Source organism: Protopterus annectens, chromosome 16.part0, assembly GCF_019279795.1.
Source record: "Protopterus annectens isolate FY-2018-M chromosome 16.part0, PAN1.0, whole genome shotgun sequence".
Lineage (NCBI taxonomy): Eukaryota > Metazoa > Chordata > Ceratodontiformes > Protopteridae > Protopterus > Protopterus annectens.
This window is the reverse complement of record NC_056750.1, coordinates 508,506,401-508,532,599: the sequence shown is the minus strand read 5'-3', so window position 1 is coordinate 508,532,599 and position 26,199 is coordinate 508,506,401. Positions and strand designations below refer to the sequence as shown.

Genomic DNA, 26,199 nt, shown 5'->3' with positions numbered 1-26,199 from the left:
CGATCTTTTTGCCACCCCCCTCAACAACAAATGCAGCAGCTACTTTGCCCTAGTCCCACCACCAGGACTGTCACACTGGGACGGACTTGTTCACGACTGGCCCCCAGGACTGCTTTACAACTTTACACCTTTTCCCCTGATCCCCAAGGTTCTTCAGAAAGCACAGTCATTGGGTTGCAAGTTAATCCTCACTGCCCCTTACTGGCCTTGTCAGATATGGTTCCCATTCCTTTGGCCTCACCTGCAGGGGGAGCCTTGAATCTTGGACCCAGTGGCAGATCTTTTGAGGCATCAGTCGGGGGCTCTCCATCCTTCCATTCAAACTCTCAAGCTCACAGCTTGATTTCTCCACTTCCAGTCTTAGCTAGGCTTCCCGATGATTCCCCAGCAGTTAAACACACTTTGATTTCCTCCCATAAGCCCACTGCTAGGAGACTTTATGCTAGTAAATGGAAGAAGTTCTCTTGTTGGGCAGGCAAAAATCAGGTTAATCCCTTTACTGCTCCCATTTCAAAGATTCTTGAATTTCTTGCTGAAACCTTTGACCAAGGAGCAGCTCCAGCTACTATCCGAGTTCAGTTAGCTGCCATTTCTAATTTCCATATGGGAGAAATGGGTTCCAATATCATGTCCCATAGGTTATGCAAGGCATTCCTAAGAGGTACTACCCTATTAAGACCTCCAGTAAGAGAACCTCTTCCCCCTTGGAATCTAAATTTAATCTTAGACACTCTGATTCTTCCTCCCTTTGAACCATCTGCTTCTTGTTCAGTCAAATTTCTGACTTGGAAGACCCTTTTTCTTGGTTGCAATTACCTCAGTTAGAAGGGTTTCAGAATTAACAAGCCTCATCTATTCATTCCCCGTACTTGATTTTACATAAAGTTCGGGTTTCTCTCAGAACCAGCCCCTCCTTCTTACCCAAAGTATGTTCTGACTACAATTTAAATCAATCCATAGAGCTTCCTGTGTCCCTCCCTAATCATTGCAACAAGGCAGAGTATAAGCTTTCATCAATTGGACGTTCATAGACCGTTACCTTTCTATTTACATAGGACGAAAGACTTTAGAAAGTCTGACCAATTGTTCATATCCTTTGCGGATCATAAAAGAGGTTGTGCAGTCTCAAAGGTAACTTTATCAAAGTGGCTTTCAGACACTATAAAACATGTCTACGAGTTGCGTAAACAAAAACTTCCAGGGGAGATTAAAGGGCACTTAACAAGAGCCTTGCCTACCTTTATTGCCTTTCAAGCTAGATTGCCTTTGGATTCGATCTGTGCAGCAGCTACATGGCCTAATCCTCATACTTTTATCACTCATTACAAAGTAGATGTGGCCTCCCAGAACAGGGCATCCTTTGGTTCCACAGTTCTGAAGAGTTTTTTCCAGTGAGCCACCCAAGAATCAGGTGCTGGGGACGCTGTCCCAAACAGCAAGAATGAAGGCGAGATGTGGACAACATAACATAAAGAAGCTATGTACTCACCATAACATTCCATGTTTGTTGCCCTAGATCTCTCCTTCCTTCCTTGCATCCCATCTTCCTTCCCCCTTCCTGGAGGATCGAGAGGAATCCCTTGATCTGAAGTAGTTAACTTCATTTGATCAGTAACCTGTGGGTATCGGATCTGAGCCAGCAGCTTTCCAAGATAAAGATCCGAGCTCTCAGTTCCTCCCCCTTACCCACAATACCCTGCTACCTCCCTCCAGTCCCCAGATCTCATTTGCCGCGGCTTCTGAAGCATTAGGGATGAGCTCTTAGCATTTTAGGTGAGAGGAATTTAGGAGTGTTTTTCTTAGAAAAATATTTTTTTCGGTGTGTGTGTGTATAGTAATCCCATAGTTCAGTTAAACCGTGTTTTAGTTATATTTAGTATTGAATTAGTGTTTTTTTCCCTTCCCCTTACTGTGTGTCAGGGCATGTGCTTGTGTGTGATGGCCGAGGACCCTAAGGCCATTTTTTCAAAATGTGCTGAGTGTGGTCATAAGCTGTCCCCAGCGGATGGCCACACTCAGTGCGTTCTTTGCCTGGGGGTAGCCGTGCTTGCTTTGGCAGCACATATACTAAAATTGGAATGATACAGAGAAGATTAGCATGGCCCCTGTGCAAGGATCACACGCAAATTCATGAAGCGTTCCATATTTCCCTTCTGACAAGCCGGCGTGGAATAAAGGGTTCCCCAGTAGATGCCATGGTGGCGGCGGCTGCCACCAAGAAGGAACTGGCACAAGAGAGTTCCTCGGTCCATCCTCCTGATAAGGAGTCTCGGACGATGGACCGTATTGGAAAGCGGATGTTTGCTTCAGCCACCTTTTCTATAAGGGCACTGAATTATCTGGCACACGTAGTTAGGCTTCAGCGGGATCTGATAAGAGTACACTGGGTCTCCCCCAGAGTCCATGGCAGCCGAAGACAAACTGACCTTCTCGGCTCGCATGGCCACTCTTAAGTCAATATCAAACACTTCTATGCGGCTTCTCTCCCATGCCACTGAGGGGGCGGCTAGAGCCAGCGGAGCAAGGGTCGCCTTGCGGCTCCACACCTGGCTCCATCTTTGTGACTTTGCGGAACCCTTCAAGGCGTCCTTCGCGAATGCTCCCTTTTAACGGTTCTACGCTATTCTGCCAAACCATCCACGACACGCTACTCCAGAGCAAAAAAGATGGGAAGACGCGGTCTGCCGTCGGAATCCACTTTTCTGCTCCTCAAAGGTCCTTCTCAAGGAACCAGAGAGGACAAAAAAAGATGTGGTTCCAGAAGTCTCAGCAGTCTCGTCCTTCGCAAATGCTCCCTTTGACGGTTCTACACTATTCTGCAAAACCATCCACGACATGCTACTCCAGAGCAAAAAAGATGGGAAGACGCTGTCTGCCGTCGGAATCCGCTTCTCTGCTCCTCAAAGGTCCTTCTCAAGGAACCAGAGAGGACAAAGAAAGATGTGGTTCCAGAAGTCTCAGCAGTCTCGTCCCACTCCGGACCCTTCATCCTTCAGAGGCAGAGGAGGAGGACAAGGTGGACGCCAGTGCAGAGGCAGAGGGGGGCCGAAGAATTTCGGGTTGAGAGAACCTTTCTCTGACTGACCTGCACAGCAGCCCTGAGGGGTTGCCCGACTGTCCCTCTCTGGAGGCAGTCGAGGGTGTTTTTCGGAGCATCTAGCAAGTTGGGAGTCCATTACCACAGATCGCTGGGTGCTCCGAATAATAACCAGAGGTTACTCTATCCCCTTCCTGAATCTTCCCCTGCTAGCGAAGCGACTCCCCGATGTTCCACCCAATCAGATGGAGGCTGCGGCCTCAGAAATACAGAAGTTACTAGAAAAAAGAGCCATCCAGCATGTCCCCCCAGAGCAGCCTGGGTTGGGCAATTACTCCAGGTTCTTTTTGGTGCCAAAAAAGACGGGGGACTTGAGGCCAATTCTCGACCTGTCTACTTTGAACCTGTTCATTGCCAAATAGAAATTCCTAATGGTCACTCTGCAATCTATTCTCCCCCTCCTGCAAGAGAACGACTGGATGTGCTCCATAGACCTCAAGGATGTGTACTACCACATTCTTATGGACAGACGATCCAGAAGGTTTCTCCACTTTCAGCTAGGGGCCAGTCATTATCAGTTCAGGGTTCTTCCGTTTGGCCTCACCACAGCCCCCAGGGTGTTCACCAAGGTCATGGCAGTTGTGGCAGCCCACCTGAGGCTTCAGGGAATTCAGGTCTTTCCGTACCTAGACGACTGGCTCCTCACCGCCCCCAAAACACATAAACTGGAAGATAAACTGTTTATAAAACACGGCAAAGCTTTCAGGTTAAAAACCCTTCTTCAGTGCATACATTTTAGTTCTAAAATCACATCAAATATATAGTATGGGTCTGAATCACATGGCTTGCAGCCAAAAGTCATGTGATTATTACATTAAACATTATAACATAGTTTAAAACAAAATTTAAAACATTTAAACATTTTATAGAAATTACAAATCATTTCAGTTTACTCTGCTGTAAGAATTTTAATACAGGTTTTAGTGTAATGATATCATTAATGCCTGGTATTTTATCCGCTTGCAACCTAGTTATCCATTCGTATTCTTTTAATTCTAATTTATTATTAATATCCCCACCCCTCTCTGTTTTTTCCACTATGTGTATAACCCTGAATTTAAAACTATGTCGTGCTCCATGTTCTGCTATGTGTTTATATAGTGAATTCGTATTTATTGCTCTATTTATTTCAGATTTGTGCTCAATTATTCGATTCTTTAATTTCCTTATAGTTTTGCCTATATAGAATGCAGAACACATGGTGCACGTAGCCATGTACACAACTGCTGTAGTATTACAAGTAGCTTTAATGTTAAAATGGTAGCATCTCTTTGTTAAGGGATGTTTAAACATATGACTCATCCCTTCATAAATATCTCCACAGCATGTACAATTATAACATTTCAGCGTCCCCAACGCAGTTACATTCCTAGGTATATATGCATTGAATTCTTTGTAACACAATCTCTGCTTAATAGTTCTCATATTTCTAAAACCAAAGTATGGTTTCATATCTACTATCTTTTTAATTTGATCACATGCCATTAGTATAAGCCAATTCTTCTCTATTATACTTTGTATTCTATGTGTATTACAATTAAAGGAAGTAATAAACCTCACCTTATTATCATACTCTCTCATCCTGTTATATACGTTACCCCCTATATATATAGGTTTTAATGTAGTAGATCTCTGAGCTAAGATTTTCTTTTTCTCTTCCAAAATCAACCTATTGTTGTAACCACTTGTTATCAACTCCTGTATTGTATTATCTAGTTGTATTTTAAATACTGCTTCATTAGTATTTAATCTACTTACTCTACTAAGTTGGGATCCTACTATACTCCTAAATATGTGAGGCGCATGCATACTAGTATAATTTAGATAACGTCCAGAGTGGACTTCTTTGTAATATATGCTTGTTTCAAATGAAGTTGAAGTTTTTTCTAGCATAATATCTAAGAATACTATTTTATCCCTTGCATGCTGCATCTTAAATTTTAAGAAGTTTGTTGTTGTGTTTAGATATTCCAGAAAGGAACATAATTGCTGTTCCGTACCCTTCCATAACAAAATACAATCATCAACAAACCTCTGATAGAATAATAAATTGTTAGCGTAACTGTTGTCTTTATTCAACATAAACTTTTGTTCCCATACATATAGCACCAAATTCGCATAGGTGTTCGCTTTGGAAGTGCCCATTGCTACGCCTGATGTTTGTAGGTATAGCTGTTGGTTAAACATAAATATATTATTGGTTAAAACCAATTCTAATAGTGCACATAGTGTTTCTATTTTACGTGTTACGTATGGTGTATGTTCTACTAGGAACTCCCTTATAGAGTCAATACCATAATCATTTGGTATTACTGTAAAGAGGGAGGTAATATCTAGTGTTACCAATATTATATCCTCGTGTATTATCTGTTGTGTTTCTACAGTTTGTTGCCAGTTTCCTCACCGCCCCCACCAGGCATCTACTCTGTTCTGCCAGGGATTATTCTTTACTCTTGGCCCATCATATAGGCATTACCATAAATTTCAGGAATTCGTCTCTTCATCCTGTTCAAGTTCTGGATTTCATAGGGGCCAAGGATAAACAGTCCAGGGCCTTTCTGACAGCGGACAGGTTACGCACCTTGTCACTCTATGTAATAGCGCTTCTACAGTCCCCAGCTCCGCCAGCAGAATTAGTCTTGAGAGCCCTAGGATCCATGGCGGCAGCCATCAGCCTTTCACCTCTTGCTCAGTTACACATGAGAGTCCTTCAGTGGACCCTTCAGGTCCAGTAGTCCCTCCTCCTTCACCCATTGGATTCACCGATTCCCCTAAGCAGGGTTTGCAGGAACTCCCTTCTTTGGTGGCTCCATTCCCCAGAGCTCTGAGAATGGAGACCATTCCTAATGCCTCAACCCCAAACCATGCTGACCACGGACGCTTCTCGCCTTGGATGGGGGGGGGCATTGCATGGGCAGAACCGTCCAAGACACGTGGACCCCTGTAGAGACCGTTCTGCATATCAGTGTTCTGGAGATGAGGGTGGTGCTTTTAGCGTTGCAAGCCCTTCAAGACCTTCTTCCTCCGGGAACTATTGAAATTCAGACAGACAACATGGCGGTAATCTGGTACATCAACAAACAGGGAGGAACCAGGTCTTACCCTCTTTGTCGAGAGGCTATGAGAGTTTGGGAATGGGCGATTGCCACCAACCACTTTCTGATAGCAACGCACATTCCGGGTCGGTCCAATATCCTAGCGGACAAGCTGAGTCGTTCTATCCTCACACCTTACGAGTGGTCTCTAAACCCCTTAGTAGCGAAACAGATCTTCTTCTGATGGGGTCAGCCTTGCTGCGATCTCTTTGGATCTCCTTCAAATGCAAAATGCAGCAAGTGTTTTGCTCTAATTCCCCCACCTTGGGAGAGTCCCAGAGATGCTCTGGTTCATGCTTGGCTGCCCGGTCTTCTTTATGCTTATCCTCCTCTTCCGCTAATGACGAGATTTCTGCAGAAAGCTCATCGATTGGGGAGCAAAATAATCTTCATAGCCCCATTTTGGCCTCGCCAGATCTGGTTCCTGTACCTGCAGTCTCACATCATAGCTCCTCCTTTGGTCTTAGAAACCATTCCGGATCTGATCTCTCATCCTTCAGGATTGCAAACTCTGAACCTGGACGACCTCAAGCTCACAGCTTGGTTGAACCAGTTCCACTAATGGCTAGGACTCCCTGTATCTCGTCTTCCGTAAAATATTTTCTGGTAGCAGCGCATAAACCTTCTACCAGGAAGATCTACAAGAGTAAATGGAAGCGTTTTTCCATCTGGGCCAAACATAGGGATTTGGACCCTTTTACGGCTCCCATTCCAACAGTTCTTGAATTTCTGTCCCACATTTTTCACCAAGGGGCCAGTGCTTCTACTGTCAAGGTTCAGATGGCTGCTATTTCTCATTTCCACATCGGGGACAACCTTGGTCCCTTAGCTTCCGCTAAGATATGCAAGACCTTTTTGAAAGGCAACTTTCTGTTAAGACCTCCAGTCAAGAATGTGGTTCCCCCATGGGACATAACCTTAGTTCTTCAGGCGCTAACTGGTCCACCCTTTGAACCTACAGCTTCCGTCGATTTAAAATTCTAAGCTTGGAAAACTGCTTTCCTGATTGCAATTACTTCAGCTAGAAGAGTATCTGAACTTCAAGCCCTTTGTACAAAACCCCCGTACCTGGTCTTCCATAAGGACAGTTTCTCTCAGGACTAATCCTTCATTCTTGCCTAAGGTAGCCTCTGAGACCAATATCAATCAAACCATCAATTTGCCTGTTTTCTTCCCCAACTTTCAGAACAAAGAGGAATACAGACTGCACTTGTTTGATGTGCATAGACAATTGCGATTTTACTTGCACAGGACAGCTGCTTCTCGCAAATCTGAGCAGCTTTTCATGTCTTTCGCTAAGCCATCCTTAGGCAAGCCTATTACGAAAGTTACCTTAGCTAGATGGATATCCCACTGCATCTTACACGTGTATACAGCTTCCGGTCGGCCAGAACCCTTGAGGGTTCATGCTCACTCTACTCGTTCTATGGCTACCTCTGCAGCGTTTTGGTCAAGGGTTCCCTTAGATGACATCTGCTCAGCGGCTGCTTGGGCCTCTTCTCATAACTTCATTTCTCATTACAAGCTGAATCTGATATCCAGAGGTAGGGCAGCCTTTGGCTCCGCAGTGCTCTGGAATATCCTTCCTTGAGGACCTCCCAGGTTTTTGGTAGCTTGGGACTCTGTCCCACAGGTTGCTAATCAAATGAAGTTAACTACTTCAGATAAAGAAGTTATGTACTCACCATAGCGTTCCATCTGAGTAGATAACTTCATTTGTCAGCAACCTACCCCCCTCTTTCTCCATAACCTGTTTCGTGGTCATATTCATGATGGAATGTTTTCCTTCTGTCACACATCAGGTTAGCGTTTCTCTTTCGAGTATGTTTGACTGTTGGTAGATAATATGGCAAACTCGATCTGAGGACTAGAGGGAGGTAGCAGGGTATTATGGGTAAGGGAGAGGAGCTGACAGCTCGTATCTTTAGCTTGGAAAGCTGCCGGCTTGGATCCGAGGTCAGATCTGATACCCACAGGTTGCTGACAAATGAAGTTACCTACTCAGATGGAATGTTATGGTGAGTACATAACTTCTTTTTCTATTGGTTATAATGGATGGGTTTCCTTTATACCATACCTTACGGTTAGTCTGTCTACTACTATTACTATTGTGGAGGGGTCACACCTTTATATGTAGGTGTCATCGGATATGTAAAGTAGAGTATATCTTTTGTGTATTTATATGGTCTAGTGTTGGGTTATCACAAACAAGATCTGGGTAACTACTGCTAGGCATGCTGGGATAGGGGCTAGCCTTGAGCTATAGTACATGACCGAAGATCAGCTCCGAACCCAAACAGTAAGAAGGAAGGCGAGATCAAGGACAACAAACATGGAATGTTATGGTGAGTACATAACTTCTTTTTTTTGTTTTTTTTTTAAACCATTCAAATGTGGACTTGCTAATGTGTTTTAGATCATTGTCCTGCTACAGAACTCAAATGCACTTCAGCTTGAGGTCACTAACTGATGGCTCGTCATTCTCCTTCAGGATGTTTAGGTAGAGAGCAGAATTCATGGTTCCATCAATCACAGCAAGTTGTCCAGGTCCAAAAGCGGCCCCAGACCATCACACTACCACCATCATGTTTGACTGTTGGCATGATATTTTTTTTCCTGAAATGTTATTACTTTTACGCCAGATGTAACAGGAGGCACACCTCCCAAAAAGTTCAACTTTCATTTCATCAGTCTACAGAATATTTTCCCAAAAGTGTTGGGGATCATCAGGATGTTTTTTTGGCAAAAGTAAGATGAGCCTTTGTTCTTTTTGGTCAGCAGTGGTTTTCGCCTTGGAACTCTGCCATGTATGCCATTCTTGCCCAGTCTCTTTCTTATGATTGAGCAGTTCTCTAGATGTTGTTCAGGGTTTTTTTGTGACAGCTTCGATGAATTGTTGCTGCGCTCTTGGGGTAATTTTTTAGGCCGGCCACTCCTGGGAAAGTTCACCACTGTTCTATGTTTTCTCTATTTGTGGATAATGGTGCTTATTGTGGTTCGCTGGAGTCCCAAAGCTTTATAAATGGCTTTTTAACCTATTCCGGACTGATAGATGTCAATTACTTTGTTTCTCATCTGTTCCAGAATTTCTTTAGATCGTGGCATGATGTCTTCCTTTTTGGCATCTTTTGGCCTACTTCACTGTGACCGGTATTATTTAAGTGATCTCTTGATTCAACAGGTTTGGCAGTAATCAGGCCTGGGTGTGGCTAGTGAAATTGAACTCAGCTTTCCCAAAAATGTAATTAACCACAGTTAATTCATGATTTAACAAGGGGGCAGTTACTTTTTCACATAGGACCATGTAGGTTTGATAGTTTTTTTTCCTTAATAAATAAAATCATCACTTAAAAACTGCATTTTGTGTTTACTTGGGTTATCTTTGTCTAATATTTAAATTTGTTTGATCTGAAACATTTGTGTGTGACAAACATGCAAAGAAATAACAAATCAGGAAGGGGGCAAATACTTTCATTGCACTGTATGTAAATATTTCCAACCAAAAATCGTAAATCTTATACATTGTGTTGCCTGTTTAGGAGACTTGTATACCCCCCCCCATTGTTTCTTTGTGACTTGTTTATTCAGTATCTCTTCCCAATCCTTTCTAACCCACCTCTGATTAATTCTTATAATTAGCATGCAGTATTTTATATGTTAGACTACTAATTCATTTTTAACAGCAGCATCTGATGTCCTTTTCATTCTTCCTCACCGAGTTTGGATCCAATCTTTGGATCCGACTCTTGAGCTCCTTCCTCTACTAGTAATGTTTTATTCCATCCCAGTTGCCTCAGATCTTGTTTTCCACCATTGTGGTTAGATGTAGGTTGTGTTCTCAAGCTTAGTAATCAGTTTTTTTTCTTCTAATTGCTTAAATGTATATAGTTCTTTCTTAAACACTTAGTCTTTTTTTACGTCCTCATCCTCCCTCTTAGTGGTCGCTGTCATTAGGGATTCCTTTCTCCTTTATTTGACTTCTATGAAGTCTTAGTAGTCTTCATACCATTGTTGGCACTTTCTTTTACCTGTCAGGTAGTTCCTTAAATACCACAGCTGGTATTTTTTCTCTTGACCTTCTGCACCCTTTCCAGGCTGTTTTTGGCTAACCGTTACCATTTTTATTTGGTAATTTCTTCCTAACAGCTACCCTTTCTTTTCAATAAAAAAAAGTTGTGATGGTGTTTTTTTTCTCTTCTTGGTTTAAGTGGCTGGTCTCCATTTAGCTATGTCAGAGAAACCAGACGGATTTAAGAAGTGCACTTCTTGTAGGCATAAGATGCCAAACTCAGATGCCCACAAGAAGTGCTTTTATTGTCTTGGACCCGACCGTCTTAACACGGCCAGTTCAGTATGCTCTATATTTAATCCGAGAGGTTTATCGGACAGGCATATTAAGCTAATTTGTAAAGGTTTACTTCCTGCTGCTTCTGAGGCTCAACCCACCTCCAAAACTTCAAATTCCATTTCTTCAGAATCCAGAAAAAGTCTCATCTGAAGTCCCCAATGGCATCCTTGGAACTGATTGAAAAGATCAGAAAAATCTGAGATAAGTCCTGCTTGGATCCTAAACCTCTTGGCCTTCCCTTGGATCCAAAGTCATGCTTGGATCTGAAAGGGTCGGCTCCTATAGTTGTATCTCCCTTGCCGTCTACTACTTGTTCGGATCCTAAGTTCTTGGATATGAGAACCAGTTCAGCTTGCAGAATCCATACTTCAGAGTATGCAATAAAACTTATTTCTTCTTCTCTGCCCACTTAGTTATTCCAGACTCCAAAGAAAGATTCTTGACCCCCTTCCACAACGTCTACTAGGTCTTCCAAAAGTCTGATAGGTGGCTGTGGATAGGATGATGCATAAGTTACCCAGAGCTCAGATCCAGATGGGTTCCTCCCAGCTCTGTCCCCTACTGGATCACTGAGTGTACCTGTGAAGTCCATTGTTTCTCCCTGTCCGATCCAACCCGTGTTTTCCCCTTCCTTCAGACCACCCTCACTGGAGCAAAGGAGTCCCAGTTGATGCTTTGGTTAATGGCAGCAGTCACTAAAAAAGAGGTAGCTGAGCCAGGGCCCTTATATCCATCTGCCAAACAGGGAGTCCAGAGTGTTGGACAGATTTGGAAAGTGAGTGTTTGCCTCAGCTACCTTCACTCTTAATTATTTGGCACATTTTACTAGGGTGCAGAGTGATTTGACTAAGGAACTATCAGACTCGCTCCGAATCCATGTCTTTTGAGAATTTCAAAAGGACTTCCTCTCAGGTGGATTATACAGTTGCAAGCAGATAGAGACCAGGGTTTAAGTGGTAGTTTGCCTAAAACCAGTTCTGAATCTTAGACAATTACACAGGTAATAACCATGAAAAGATTATTTACGTGGTTTTATTTATACGCTACATTGCCATATGCCTTTAAGACTGGAATACAATGTTTGCTACTTTGTATTGCTGCTCACCTGTGTTTGATTTGTTTTTTAGACTTGATTTGTGCTTTTGAATACGTTTTTTTCTTTTATATAGTGATCAATTTTAAATGTATTTTAATGATCTGATGAAGCAGTATTCTACTACGAAAGTGCTTACCTACATTAAAGTTATCAGCTGTGTTATGGTATTCTGTTTTTTACTTTGTGTTCTTTTCGATGCATTACTTTTGAAACCGGTTCGATTCTCTACTGGAGTGCCTTCTATGCGGAGTCTGCGTGTCCACTCTGTGGTCGAGTGAGTTTTAAAGACATGAAGGTAGGTGTGTGTGTGTGTGTGCCTTCTGTGAAGGTTGGGCACAGGACTGGCAACTCGATACCAAAAAAACTTCACTGCCAATCAGTCTGCGGACCGGTGATCCACTGTGGTGACCCCTAACTGGAAAAAGCCAAAAGACATTGCTTTTACTTTTGGAACTGGAGTTATGCTTTTTGCCACCTTTCGTATTCTGTTATTTAATTAAAAAAAAAGAAAAATATATATATATATATATATATATATATTTTTAATCTCGTTGTCGTCTTTCGGCTTTTCCTGGTTAGGGCTCGCCACAGCAGAACTCTGGTCCACTAATGATTGGCAGTAGATTTTGTCGAACGCCAAGGTGCCAGCTCAACGTTCAACCTTCAACGAAGGCACACTCATTTACACATGTCTTTCGAATGCTCACCCAACCGTGGGGAGGACATGCAGACTTCACACAGAAGGCACTCACCGCACTCCAGCCGAGAATCTAACTGGAGAACCTCTTGCTGTGAGGCAACAACGCTACCGCTGCACCACCACGGATGTTTTTTTTAATCTCGTAATAAAAGCTGAAATTAGAAGAAGCTTAATCAGTTTCACACAACAGTTCTACCTGCCAGTGAATGTAAATGGCATTAAAAAAAACGATAAGTCTGCATAAATGAGTTTCCTGTAACTGTTTCTAGTAATATAATTGGTTATTCTGAGATTAGAAAATCCAGTTTTAAGGAGGGTGGAAAAGTAGGAACAAATATTAATTGTGAATTTTTGGAGTTTTGTCTCAAGCTGCCAATGATGGTAAGTCACATAATTTGTGCATTTATTTTGTTTCTTTGCTATTTTTATAATAATTATAAAGCTTTGTTTTGCTGAACAACAGAAAGAAGAGCCCTAACAGTATCAGTAATTGGAGGCCTCAATTAAGTTATATGAAATAGTTTTGAAAAAGCTGATACATTTTTGAAAAAAAAATGCATTCATTTAATAATAATTCTAACTGCCTCATAGTGAATTTAAATTAAAAGTAGTCTTCTTGACAGTAATGTAGAGTAAACATCCAAGAGTATTGTTGGCTGGCAACTGAGGACTCATAAAGTCAGAGAAAGCAAACACCCTGAACTTTAACTTATCCAGTGGCCAATCCAACACTGCAATACAGAACTTAGGATTTTGAGCCTTACACAGTGACGACTAAGTAAGCTTTCCCTAGCCAGTTAAAGATACCCTCTTGCCAAACTGTAAGGTGTTAAGATGCATTCCATCATATTCCTAGTTGTCTTAAGTAATTACTTCATAACTACATTAAGCTTACGGTCAAATTCCTAGTTAGCTTAAATAGTGTGCTTTATGTAAAGCAGTCATGTTTAAAATTAGTCTAAATAATAGTGTTTTGAGTTACTTAAATCATGCAGTTATATACCTAGTTAGGGTCTAAATAAGTAGTGTGCTCCACAGTTAAAGTATGTAGTTATTCCTTGTCGCAATTTAAATTGTCAAGTGTTAAATGCTTATTGTCTGAGTAGTAAAGTGCGAGTAAAGTAATGAGCGCTGCATCTGTAATCTGTATTTGTAGTCACATGAAGTTTATAGTCCTACTTCCATTTGGTATGTTGTTGTATAACGCAAACAAGTAAAAAGGGGAATATACTTTGTTGCCACATAAGTGTTTAATTCCATAAGTGAAATTTCCATAGACCAAAGTGATTAGCAATGTGAAAAGTGTCTTTATAATGTGTTATTGAGAAAGAAGGGAATTAAATGACAAAAATCACCAATGGCTCTGGTAAATCTGCCTCACATCCAGGAACTCTGTGTATCACAAAAAGTCAGTCACCGAACAAATGAGTACAGAAGCCACAACAGAGATATGAGGAGCTAGATGTTCCCAGCATTAAGATAGAGGACTGATTTCACTTTGTGAAAACTTGAAAAATAGAACACTTAAGTTACAATATTAAGCTAAAGTAATAAACAGTCCAAAACTTCAGATGTTATTTCCTGTTCTTTGCAGGTTTCTTTCTTGAGTACCTTCATAGAAGAGAAATTAACAACTAAAGTTTTATACTATTTATTACTGTTGGTTAATATTGTAATGTTTAAGTGTTTTCATTTTTCACAAATATCAAAGAAGTGAAGTTGGTCTTCTGCCTTAATGCTGGGAACAACTATCTCCTTGCTTTGCTGTTGTGGTTAAAGGGAATTGGAGAGCTGAAACATCTTTTAATGTGCTCATGCCAAGCAGACTCTTGTAACACAATTATGTCCTGTAAACCTGCTTTACTTGTTAGACCAAAGAGAGGACAGAATATGTGGACTTGGTCAAGTAATAAAAAATGGCGGCAGCCTTCCTCTGAAGAGGCCAGAAAGGTTGGTTAAAAAAATAAGCAAATATGTGCTATTCAGTATGGAATACACAGAAAAGAAGGAAGTGGATGTCGTATGGAAGGCGCATCTCTCAAATTTTGAAGGAATCCATGAAAAGTTGTGGAAAGGGAGGGAAATGCACAAATTCAGGACAGAAGCAATAAATAATTAGATATATATTTCAAATTAAAAAAACTTCCATCCTTAATAGCTGAATACAAATTGTGGGGTGAGGTAGATACGGGAGACAGTTTAACCACTTGCTCATCCAAATTTATGAATGAGTTTATGGTTTTGATCACTGAGGTAGAACACTGATCAGGTCTCACCAATTGCATGCTCATCCCAGGTTGCATAGTACAACAAGAGGAGAGCACAAGTAGTATACAGTAGGAACTGATGAAATAACATGGTTACAGCAAAGTAGCAGCATTTCTTTGGTACAGCGTATACATATGTTGCAAATAGTACATAATTATGGAGGAGATGGCAAAGCACTGTAAAATAATACAGTGGGAGTATTGGAAGAGTACAAGTAAACAAGAATCAAGATGAAATAAAACTGTTACTCCATGATGTACATAAGGTACTCAAAACCAGAAGTTAAGAAAGTTGCATCCAGGAGTTAGGAAAATCAAAAGGGAGAGCTAGAAGAAACAAGCCATCGCAAATGGAGCCAATGAATGGAAAGCTTAAAGGACACCAAGATGCCTTTTGTGATACAATTAAGTTGGGTTTTGAAATGTCAGTTGATGAAATGAGAAAAAAATGCTAAAAAGAACAAAACCAAAAACCTAAAGGAGGTATTGAGATTTTTATAATATCATTCTCATTCCATGGGTCTGCAATCCTGTTCCAAAGATTTGTAACACTGTGCAGATGCTGTCTGCTCTTTAACACCTTATTAACATTTTTCTTCAGCTGTCAATGCATGTAGCCCAACAATCAAGTCATGTATGTGTGGCAACATTAACAGTCACCCCATGTTCCTCCCACCACTTAACCAAATTCTGTCAACTCTGTCTACTGTAATACTTGCAGTAGTAGACATTTCAATCTCTTATCGACTAGTAACGCCACATGAATTAGTGTACTTCAGCTTTTGTATGGGGAGAATGGGAGACTTAGAATTAGTCTTGCTTAGATAGGAGAGACTGATTAAAAATAGGAAAGCAAGTTTTTGGTTGGTGATTGTAATTAGTGTCCAGTTTCAGCCATAATGCCTGAAATTAAAATGAGTGCACTTGAGCAGGTCATATGGCAGGAGAGGGTTTAGGGAGATAGGTTGGGAATAAGTTGAGAAGTTTGTGAGGCATCTTGCACCTCCACCAGAAACAGACTAGAACTGGGTTAGAGGTAAGATTAGGGACAAAACTGATTGATTACATACATAAAAAATGTAATGTATATAAAAAGTTTGGGAGTTATGAAAAACCTGGTCATGATGATGCTGTCTTGTTGGTTATTGTGATATATGTTCTGCCCAAGTGTCTAAAGCAAGCTATTTCATAGGACTGCCAGATAGTCATGGGGAATTAATTTGTGAAACACCTTTACAGATTTAATGGATAAAGACATGTTCCCTGAAATAGCAGAAGTTACTTTAGTATGTAAATTAGGAAGTGGTCCCTCTGAGCAGGTACATTTTAAAGTTATGTAATTGTCAGGAGGAGGGGCATATGGTGAAGGAGTGTTGGTCAAAGTGAGGAGGAGGGGCATATGGTGAAGGAGTGTTGGTCAAAGTGAGGAGGAAGAGCTAGATTAGGTTTTAAACAGTAGACGTAGAAACCAGATGGGCTGAGGAGAGAGAGATTGTTCAGCCCCACCCGAAATGAGTCCAGACCTTTTGGTGATTTCAGAAATAGACTGCATAAGCTACAAAATATACTTATGATAGTGATGTACCTTTCACAAGTCTGGAAAAAGGAGAAAAATTAGAGACATGTAAAACATGTGCATGCAGTAGCCCTTACTGTACTCAAAAAATTAACCCCTGTCTTGTCAGTTCTGACTAAGAATTAGTGTTTTTTTTATCCTTGAAGACGGGATGCTATGCACTAAGTTATGAGTAGGAGACCAAAATCAGACTTATTTGATTGACATGAGTTTCTGTGAATATAGTATCTTAACATCATAGGAGGTTGCTAGGCTAATGACCCTAGAGCCTATTTAATCCTAGCCATCCATACCCCAATTTTCCAAAATTATCAATTCCCATAAGCTAGAATGGCTTTGGTATATGCCTTTGCCATAGGGCATCAACAGTCTGCCCCTGTCCAAGAGGGCTACAGGAGATAAGCCAGGGATGAATTTGTGATTTCCCATTCATTGGTCCAAATTGAATTTGATTAGGCTTGGGGAGGAGCTCTTTCACATGAATGGAAAGTCTGTTCCAGAGAAGGGGTAGTGTCTGAGATGCATACCTGTCCCCCCAACAGCTTTTCTTTGTCAAAGACAATGTTTGGATCCTTAGATTGGGTAATTGTAGTAGTGTTTGTTTTGTGAATGTGTAGCAGATCCATAAGGGCGGGATCAGAGAACGCCTTGTAGGTTAGGCATAAATCATCCTTCAGTAATCAGTAGGAAACTGAGTACAGGGAAAGGGCTTTGAGGTGGTCTGCATATGACATGTTTACATGTATTCTTTTAGTGGGGAACCTCTGTGACCATTTTAGCTGTTTCAAGTGCGTGGATAGGTACATGCCAAAGGGCGCTTTAGGTAAAGAATACTGCAACAGTGATATGAGAGGACATGGCACAGTTGTGTAAAATCTTACCATAATAGTAGATGGCCCTCCTCTTCACTGTTGTAATACTTGCTCCCTCCTTCCTTACCTCCTAATGATTTAGTTCTTGTCCGGTAGTCTTCTTGCCATCCTGGACAAGGGTTTCTTTGTTGGTTTCCTTTGTTGTCTCCTGTATGCAGATATTCTCTCTATCCCTAAGGGCATTCTGTTCCTCCTAGGGGCTTTTTCAGTATTGAGTGTTTTCATATGGGCATCACTTTTATGTCCTATGCCTTGTGCAGAGAGCATACATGTGACAGTACTAAAGGCTTTGGTATACTGGCCAGAAGTAAGGCTGTCCTTGGCAGGAAATTCCTTGGGTAAGGAATCTCATACTTACCTCACAACATTCTGCTGATTGCTGGAATAAATTGGTTTCTCTCTTGCCTGGTGTACAGTGAATTAATCATTTTCCACAAACACTCAACTGTCTCCAGTGTTTAATATATTGGCAGAAAGAAGCTTCCTTAGCTGCTAAAGGTCTTCCCAGGTGCAAACAAGTGAGAAAAAAACAGAAAATATTCCTGAGTTGACCACCATGGAGCTAGAAGATGGTTTTGAAACCTTAATGTTGAAAATTTAATATATTGCCCTTTTTCCACAGTTTTGTCAGGATCAATTATTTATCTTGGTTAGATTGCATATTTACTAATACAGGTCTTGGCTGCTTTCTCATGACCAGGTTTGGAGCATGCACACCATGTCCCCCTTTTCAATTAACGGATCTTGCTGTGGAATATCAGTCCAGCTGTGTATTTGTGCGTTTATAAAATTATTACATTCTGTTCCTTCTAGTTTCTGTGGTACACCAGAACATTTCACGTTTTCCATGTGTGCTCTCTCCTATTTTTTTTTTTAACATCTGTCTGAGTAGTTTCATAATCAGCCAGCTTTTTCTTCATTTTGACCTCTTCTGATTTTTACAGTTTTATCAGCTCATCTGAATATCTGTTTAAAACTTCCATTTTATTTTGTAGTGTTTTTATTTGAGTTAATATATTCCTTCATTGTTTTATTTTAATCTGCTCTGAGCACATTTTACTTTTTTTCTCTAGATTACTGGAAGCCATGTCTTGCATCAACGTTGGTTCTTTAACTGATTTTTGCTGAACAGGATTCTTCCTGGCCAGTGTTTTTTCTCCACCTTTTCCAGCTGATTTTCTTTCATGCTGTCTTAGTTTCTTCTTTGCTGGAATCCAGACAGTGCACGCACTAGCCAATAACTGGATACTAAAAGTGATAAGAGCTCCTGGCCCTTGTCTTTCGTTTTTTTTTTCCCTTCTACACTGGCAGAGCTGAAGTTATTTTGATTAGTGTGCAGCCATTTTACAAATGACATGAGTAGTATTTGAGTGCTGCTATTGAGCCAGAATCACAGTAGAAGTCGTCACTGTAAAGGGTCAGTAATGCACATACACAGGAATGTATCAAAGATTCTGTCGGCCTCCAGTAGTTCTCTTTAGAGCAGTCTTTTTCAACCACCAGTCTGAAGACTGGGACCAGTCCAGCAGAACTTTCCTGCTGGTCAGTGAAATGGGAGACTTATTTTTAATTTAAAAAAAAAATATATATATATATATATATATTCATACATACATACACACAAACACACACACACATATATACATATATATATATATATATATATATATATATATATATATATATATATATATGTACATAAATATATATATATATATATATATATATATATATATATATATATATATATATATATATACACACACACACACGCACATTGATATATATATATATATATCTCAATCGAAAAATGTGTCCCTTGTTAGAAGAAGCAGCAGCTACCACAAAGTAATAAATGCAAATGTCGAACTATATCGTATTATAATAAAACATATACTTTAATGGAACAAAAGAGATAACGTAAGCGCTTTCACGGAACCTATTCTCTGCTTCATCAGACGTTAAATGTTCCAAACAATCCTTCCCTTTTATACAATCTATTGCCTATTAATTGTTTAATTAACACATCCTTAAAAATCAATTTAAAAGTATAGAAACGTTTCATAAGCTATACATTCCCTTAATATATTTTTGAACTCTATAAAATATGAACTGTATGGCATAAGTATAAAATCAGCATATTGCATATAATGAACTACCTTAGTAAAATGCTCTAACCTATACTAAATATAATGCAATTCACATTGCATATATAGCAACTCCTATATACTGCTGAACAAAACACTGTATCCAAACAAGATAATATAAATATGTACATACACCAACATATAACTTCATGCTAAAATATATATATAGTTATTAAAATACATTCCTATAAAATGCATGAATGTGACCCAAAATATATAACATTTAACGATATATATATATTAAAATGCTAGTTTTGTTGTTTTTCAGCTTCTCCCTCCTTTGGCTTGGTATATTAAAATGCTCTAACGTATTCTAGCTACAATATATTATAATGTAAACATATAACTATTATAACAATTCATATAGTTAAAAAGAAGCCACTGAATCCAAAAACATGGGTACAATTGTTATAGTAACATAAAATTAGCTAAGATAAAACACTGAATCCAAACGATTATATATATTAATAGACATCTGTACTAACTGTAGTTTATATGGGCATTGTATATGGACATATTTTATTTATAACCTCGTGCTTTCAAAATAGGTTTAAGGGATATAGCATCGTTCAACCCTCTGCCTCTGTGTGCTGCTAACCTAAAAATCCATTTTAATTCAGCACTCTCAGTTTCATTGACTATATCCCCATTCCGTATATTTTCATGTTGAATATGTAATATCTGGAACAGAGAAGTATGATGATGTCCAAAGTTTTAACATGTTTGGCTATAGCATTATATTCTTCCTGTCTCTGGATGCTATAATTATGATCCCTTATATGTTCTTTTAAAGTTCTATTCGTTTTGCCTATATAAAAACAAAAACAGGAGGTACAGTGAGCAACATATACAACATTTTCAGTATCACATCTTACTGTATTTCTCAACTCCCATAGATATCCAGTATCTGGTTGTTTAAAAAAACTGGATTCATCAATAAATTTGCATTGGGCACATCTCCCACATCTTTTTGTACCCATTACTGATAGATGTAAATTATTTTGTTTAATTAATGTATTGTTGGAATAGCATAATTGTTGCTTCAAATTCTTGCTATTCTTATATACATAGGATGGATGCTCTCCTATCAATGCCTTAGTGTTAACAACAAGTAAAATATGCCAATTATCCTTGATGGCCTTTTGTATTCTATTGACATTATTACTATATGGTAAAATTACTGATAATCTAGATATATCTGCCTTTTTGTTATCATTACTCATATCCACATCTTTCCTTGAGTAATAAGGTTTAGCAGTACTTCTTCTAATAAACTCTCTTTATATCACCCTCATTGTAGTCTCTATCCATAAAGTCTTGTTTTAAATGAGTCATTTCACCCAATAGTACTTCTTCGTCACAACACAGTCTTGATAATTGCATAGCCTGTCCTTTCACTATGTTATTGAACAGTGTTGGATTATGCATACTGTCTCTATGAAGGAAAGCTGGACAGTAACAGGGCTTCCTATATATTTTCGTCTTCATGATATTTTCATCAAGATATACAGTAACATCAATATAATTGATACATGTGTTAGAATATTCCATAGTGAAACTTAAAAAGTCACCAGTGGAATTAACATGATCAAGTAAATCCTTGAGTGTGGTGGACTTGGTTCAGTTATAAATAAAATATGTCCATATACAATGCCCATATAAACTACAGTTACTACAGATAAGTCTATTAATATATATAATCGTTTGGAGTCGGTGTTTTATCTTAGCTAATTTTATGTTACTATAACACTTGTACCCATGTCTTTGGATTCAGTGGCTTCTTTTTAACTCTATGAATTGTTATAATAGTTATATGTTTGCATTATAATTGTAGCTAGAATAAGTTACAGCATTTTAATATATATATCGTTAAATGCTATATATTTTGGGTCACATTCATGCTACACATTTTATAGGAATGTATTTTAATAACTATATATATATTTTAGCATGAAGTTATATGTTGGTGTATGTACATATTTATATTATCTTGTTTGGATACAGTGTTTTGTACAGCAGTATATATGAGTTGCTATATATGCAATGTGAATTACATTAAATTTAGTATAGGTTAGAGCATTTTACTAAGATAGTTCATTATATGCAGTATACTGATTTTATACTTATGCCATACAGTTCATATTTTATAGAGTTCAAAAATATATTAAGGGAATGTATAGCTTATGAAACGTTTCTATACTTTTAAATTGATTGTTAAGGATGTGTTAATTAAACAATTAATAGGCAATAGATTGTATAAAAGGGAAGGATTGTTTGGAACATTTAACGTCTGATGAAGCGGAGAATGGGTTCCGTGAAAGCGCTTACAGTATCTCTTTTGTTCTATTAAAGTATATGTTTTATTATAATACGATATAGTTCGACATTTGCATTTATTACTTTGTGGTAGCTGCTGCTTCTTCTAACAAGGGACACATTTTTCGATAGGGATTTATTAGGACTTTGCCTTGGGGTTGTTTGTTTTATATATATATATATATATATATATATATATATATATACATATATATATACACACACGCACACGCACATACACACACACACTTTTTTTTTAAAGGGTGTTCTTTAAGGGCAACACCCTTTGCATCTGGTTGCGCAACTCCGGTCACGTCTGTGTGACCGGCTGTTTACGTCTTCGCCTTCTGTGCGCATGGAATTTGAATGCCAGAAGACATTTAAAATGCGGACCATGAACGGACAAGTGAGAGATAGGTGTGTGTCTGTGTGTATTTAATTGGTAGGTTTATAGGTGTGTGTTTATGTAAGAAGTAGTTGTGTATGAGTGTGTGTTAGTAGTATGTGTGGATTTTTGTAAGTGTAATAGCTTTTGACTGTCCAGAGTATTCGTAGAATGTGCAGATTTTTCTTATTTTTGGTGTGTTCCTCATAAAATGTGTGGCTTTCTAGCAAATCACTGAGGACTGAATTCATTAAATAATGGCATACATTTGAGTTTCAGACTTAGCATACATTTTCTGATGGATATTAACACAAATCCTGTTATTCTACCAACCTTCTAAGCTTATAAGAGCATTATTTAAAATCTGTCCCTATTTTTGACTCTTTGTCCCCCCATTATTTTATACTTTCTCCAGATTTCTTGAGCTGAGAGGTATTTTGTGTCTGTGTGTGTATGTGAAAAGAGGGATGAAGGTGTCTCTCAACTGTCCAGATGTTTGTGTCTCATTTCTAGTCTGTTCCTTATAAAATGTGTTTTTGGGTTTATTGTGGCAAATCTGTGAGGACAGAATTCACTAAATGTCAGGCATTTGAGTTTCAATCTTCATATCCTTCAGAAAATTCATAACACAAGACCTTTTATTCTAGCAATTTTACAAGTTTGTGAGAGCAATATTTAAAGTTTGTCCTTATTTTTGGAGCTTTATCCCACCATTATTTTTGGCTTTGCCCAGATTTGTTGTGCAAAGAGGTTGTGTGTGTGTGTGTGTAAGAGGGAGGGAGGTATATGTACAACTATCAACTGTCCCTGATTTTGACTGAAATTTTAGTTCTGTCCCTCTTAATCCCACTTAAAAGTGGTGACTTTGGGAGAAAAGTTGATGAATTACACTTAATAAATAATGACAATAATTAATTACAGAATTTTTACTTTAAAAACATTCATATTCACTCATTCTGTTATTTTGTCAATTTTTCAAGTTAATAATACTAATATATGAAAAGTGTCCCTGACTATTATTGGATTTGTTCCAAATTTGGTTAATGATTTGTCCCATTTTGGCTGAGAGCTATGGGTAGGTGTGTGTAAGAGGTAGGTAGCATGCATTTGAAATGTCCACATTTTTGCCCCATATTTTTGGTGTTTTCCTCATAAAAAAGACTGAAGTTTCATACTTCATATGCTGGCAATGATTTCTCAGCATTTTTCACTTAGTATACGTGATTTCTGTGATCATTCTAGGTTTCTATATGTTTCTCAGTTGAGTAGTAGAACAACAAGGAGAGAATCAGTCCCAGTATGAAGAAAAACAAGTCAAAATACTTAGAAAACAACAATGGGATGAGCATGGCAAAGCATATGTATTTAATGAACAGTAAAATAGATGAGCGCTTTCAGAGATGCCTCCTCTTTCAGATCAGTACAGCAATATAAAAAAAGTCAGCATATAAGTACACTTAAGAAATCAATTACATCATTATGCAACCAGTTAAAACTTTTATCTAATTAACATTTCCTAGCCTTTAAAATCGGTTTTAAAGGTATAAAACCATTCAGACGTGGTGGAACGTCAGCTCTCAAATCAGCTGTCCAATGTGTCTCTACCTTCTGTAGCATTCTTTGTCTCCACCTTGTAGTGAGGGGGTGTAGATATCCATGACCATAAACTTAAAACTATGTTGTGTAAATGCATTGATATGTTGAGCTATTGCACTTCTCTCAACAATTCTACGTACATCGCCTATATGTTATAAGCTACGTTCCTTCAACATTGTTTGTTTTACCAGCATAGAAGGAAGTACATTCTGTGCAAGTTGCTGTATAAATCACATTTTTTGTAGAACAACATGCATAATGCAAACACTTATATTTTCTCTCTGTAACTGGATGTTCAAACTAATTACCAGTCCTGATATGTCTGCATGCCCTACACCTATTACATGGAAACGTACCTATCTTGGCACTATACAATTCACCTAACTTGTTCCTACTGCCTGGTTCAGGTCTTATAACATAGTAGATTCTCTAAATTATGATTTTTCTTATAACTAAAACTAGATAATCTCCTCCACTATGTCTTTAATCTTGTCATCAGATAGTAATAACTTACAATTATTCCGTATTATTTCATGTTCTTCGTGTTTCACTGTTGAAGTCATTACATCTGGGTAATCTGCTGGCAGGTTGCCCTCAGTCAGCCTGATTAACAAAGTCTTGGGTCCTATGTCGGTTGCTGTCCCTTCTTCCATGACGTCAGGTCGTCAGGGGTATAAAACATGAAGCCGACGTCATTACATCAGTCTTTCTTGCTGTGCGGTGCCCGAAGCAGAAGCAGTTCGCAAGTGCCAGTCAGCCGACTCCTGAAATTTTTGTTTTCGAGTTTCAGAACCAAAGTCTTCAACTTAAAGCTAAGTACCCTGTTGGGGAAACTTTTTCTTGCTCCTTTACAATGTCAGTAAAAGTTAATAATTGCATTACTTGTGGAAAGCAAATACCTCATAAAGATTTTCATTCGTACTGTATTCCTTGCCTAGGCCCTGACCACGACTTACCTTGCTGTCGGTTTTGTGCTTTATTTAATCAGCGCACTATTTGTCATCGGTACATTTTTGCCTCTAAATATTTCGGTTCTCGGTTTAATTATCCAGAAATGTCAGTTAGCCATCCGACTACCGGGATTCCACAAAAACGCAAAGATAAAGACACACAGGCTGCTGAGGTCCAAAACCGACGTCGACGCTTCTCCTAAGCCAGTCGCCAGTTCGCCAGTACTCAGTGAGGTGCTTTTGCAGCCCTTGATACCCGCTACTTCTGATTCGCAAGCCTCTACTGAGACCCATTCGGAGTCCGGTATGCCACGAGATGCTTCACCTATGGAACCCGTGGATGTGTCTACCTTGGATGGGTCCGGAGCCGGGTGTATTCAGGCCTACAGACTTGCATATTAAATCGACACCGCCTTCATTACTAAGGCCTATATCTCGATCCAGGTATAAAAAACTGACGCCCAGGCCACATGTTCAGGCCCCTGTGCCTAAAAAACAAATGATAAAAATGGCTGAAGATCTAATTAGTCTAATCAGGGGTAGTCAACCCCCCCCCCCCCAGGGCTGAGCTTGATTATGAATCTTCTGATCGGGATTCTGTTTCTTCTAACCTGGATTTGTCCATACCTACCTATGAGGATTCTGATGCAGAGGATTCCATTCCCTCTGCTTCCCCTCCTGAGGATTTTTCTTTTGGGGAATCTTTACATACCTTAAGGGAGCATTTCCACTGGGAAAGCCAGGAATTTTCTGATTCAAAAAAGAGGCTTAGGGATTCTCTCCTTCTACCTCAGCATAGGCCTTTGGCTATACCTCCTGTACTAGACATTGTTGATGTGTTCTCGGAATCCAGTTTGGCTCCTGATTCCCTGGCTCCGGCTCCTAGTAAACCTGACAGATACTATAGGGTTCCTGAGTCCCACAAGTTCCTTTTCAAAAATCCTGTTGCAGATCCAGAAACCATTTCTCAGGGACCCAAGGGCGTTAAGGCTAAAAATCCTACCCCTTGTGATGGAGACTCCAGGGCGCTGGATAGATGGGGTAAAAAGGTTTATACTTCTGCAACCTTGGCAATCAGAGTATTAAACTGCCAATTTTATATGTTAAAATATCAACAGCATATTATTGGACTGCTTAAACAGAAATTATGTTGATTCCTGACTGTGTGGAAAATAAAGATTTATAGGATTTAATGCATTCTGCTGAACAAGTTGGAAAACATACTTTGCAATGTGGTTTTGATTCTTTAGAGGTCTCCTGCAGGGCTGCTGTTACTGGGTCTGTGCTTAGAAGGCATGCTTGGCTTAAGGAGCAACCTTTGCCTGATCATGTTAAAGCTAAATTGTTGGATGCTCCTTTAAATCAGGACCGCATGTTTGGCAATAAGGCTGAAGAAGTTCTAAAAAAAGATGGAAGATGAAGCTAAATCTATGCAAACTGTTAAAGATTTCTTACAAGTGCAACCTCCAAGATTTAGTAGGCATTGGCCTACTAAGAATTGGTCCTTTCCAGCCCCTTCCAGATCCTGTCAAGCCAAACCCAGACACAGCAAAAACCTCAGGTTTCAGTCCCAGGGGACTCTCAGAACTAAGCAGTGGGGGGCCTCCACTTCCAAATCTGGAAATAACAAGACACCCCCCTATATTAAACGGTCTCAATGACTTCCTTTTAAAATTACCAAGCACTTATCTTTTAACCGCCCCTTTGGGGGGAAAGATTGCTCTTCATGCAAAGAACTGGGAACTTATAACCCA

At 39.3% G+C, this 26,199-nt stretch overlaps 1 protein-coding gene and 1 non-coding gene across 2 annotated transcripts in view; both read left to right on the top strand.

The window, feature by feature from the left end:
- Positions 1 to 26,199, top strand: part of PKN3 (protein kinase N3) — a 2,242,690-nt gene that overhangs the window by 1,441,367 nt on the left and 775,124 nt on the right. The gene's annotated exons all lie outside the window — the stretch shown is intronic.
- On the top strand, positions 2,044 to 2,150 carry LOC122791149. Its single transcript, XR_006363115.1, has one exon. It is a non-coding gene; the product is annotated as a U6 spliceosomal RNA (small nuclear RNA).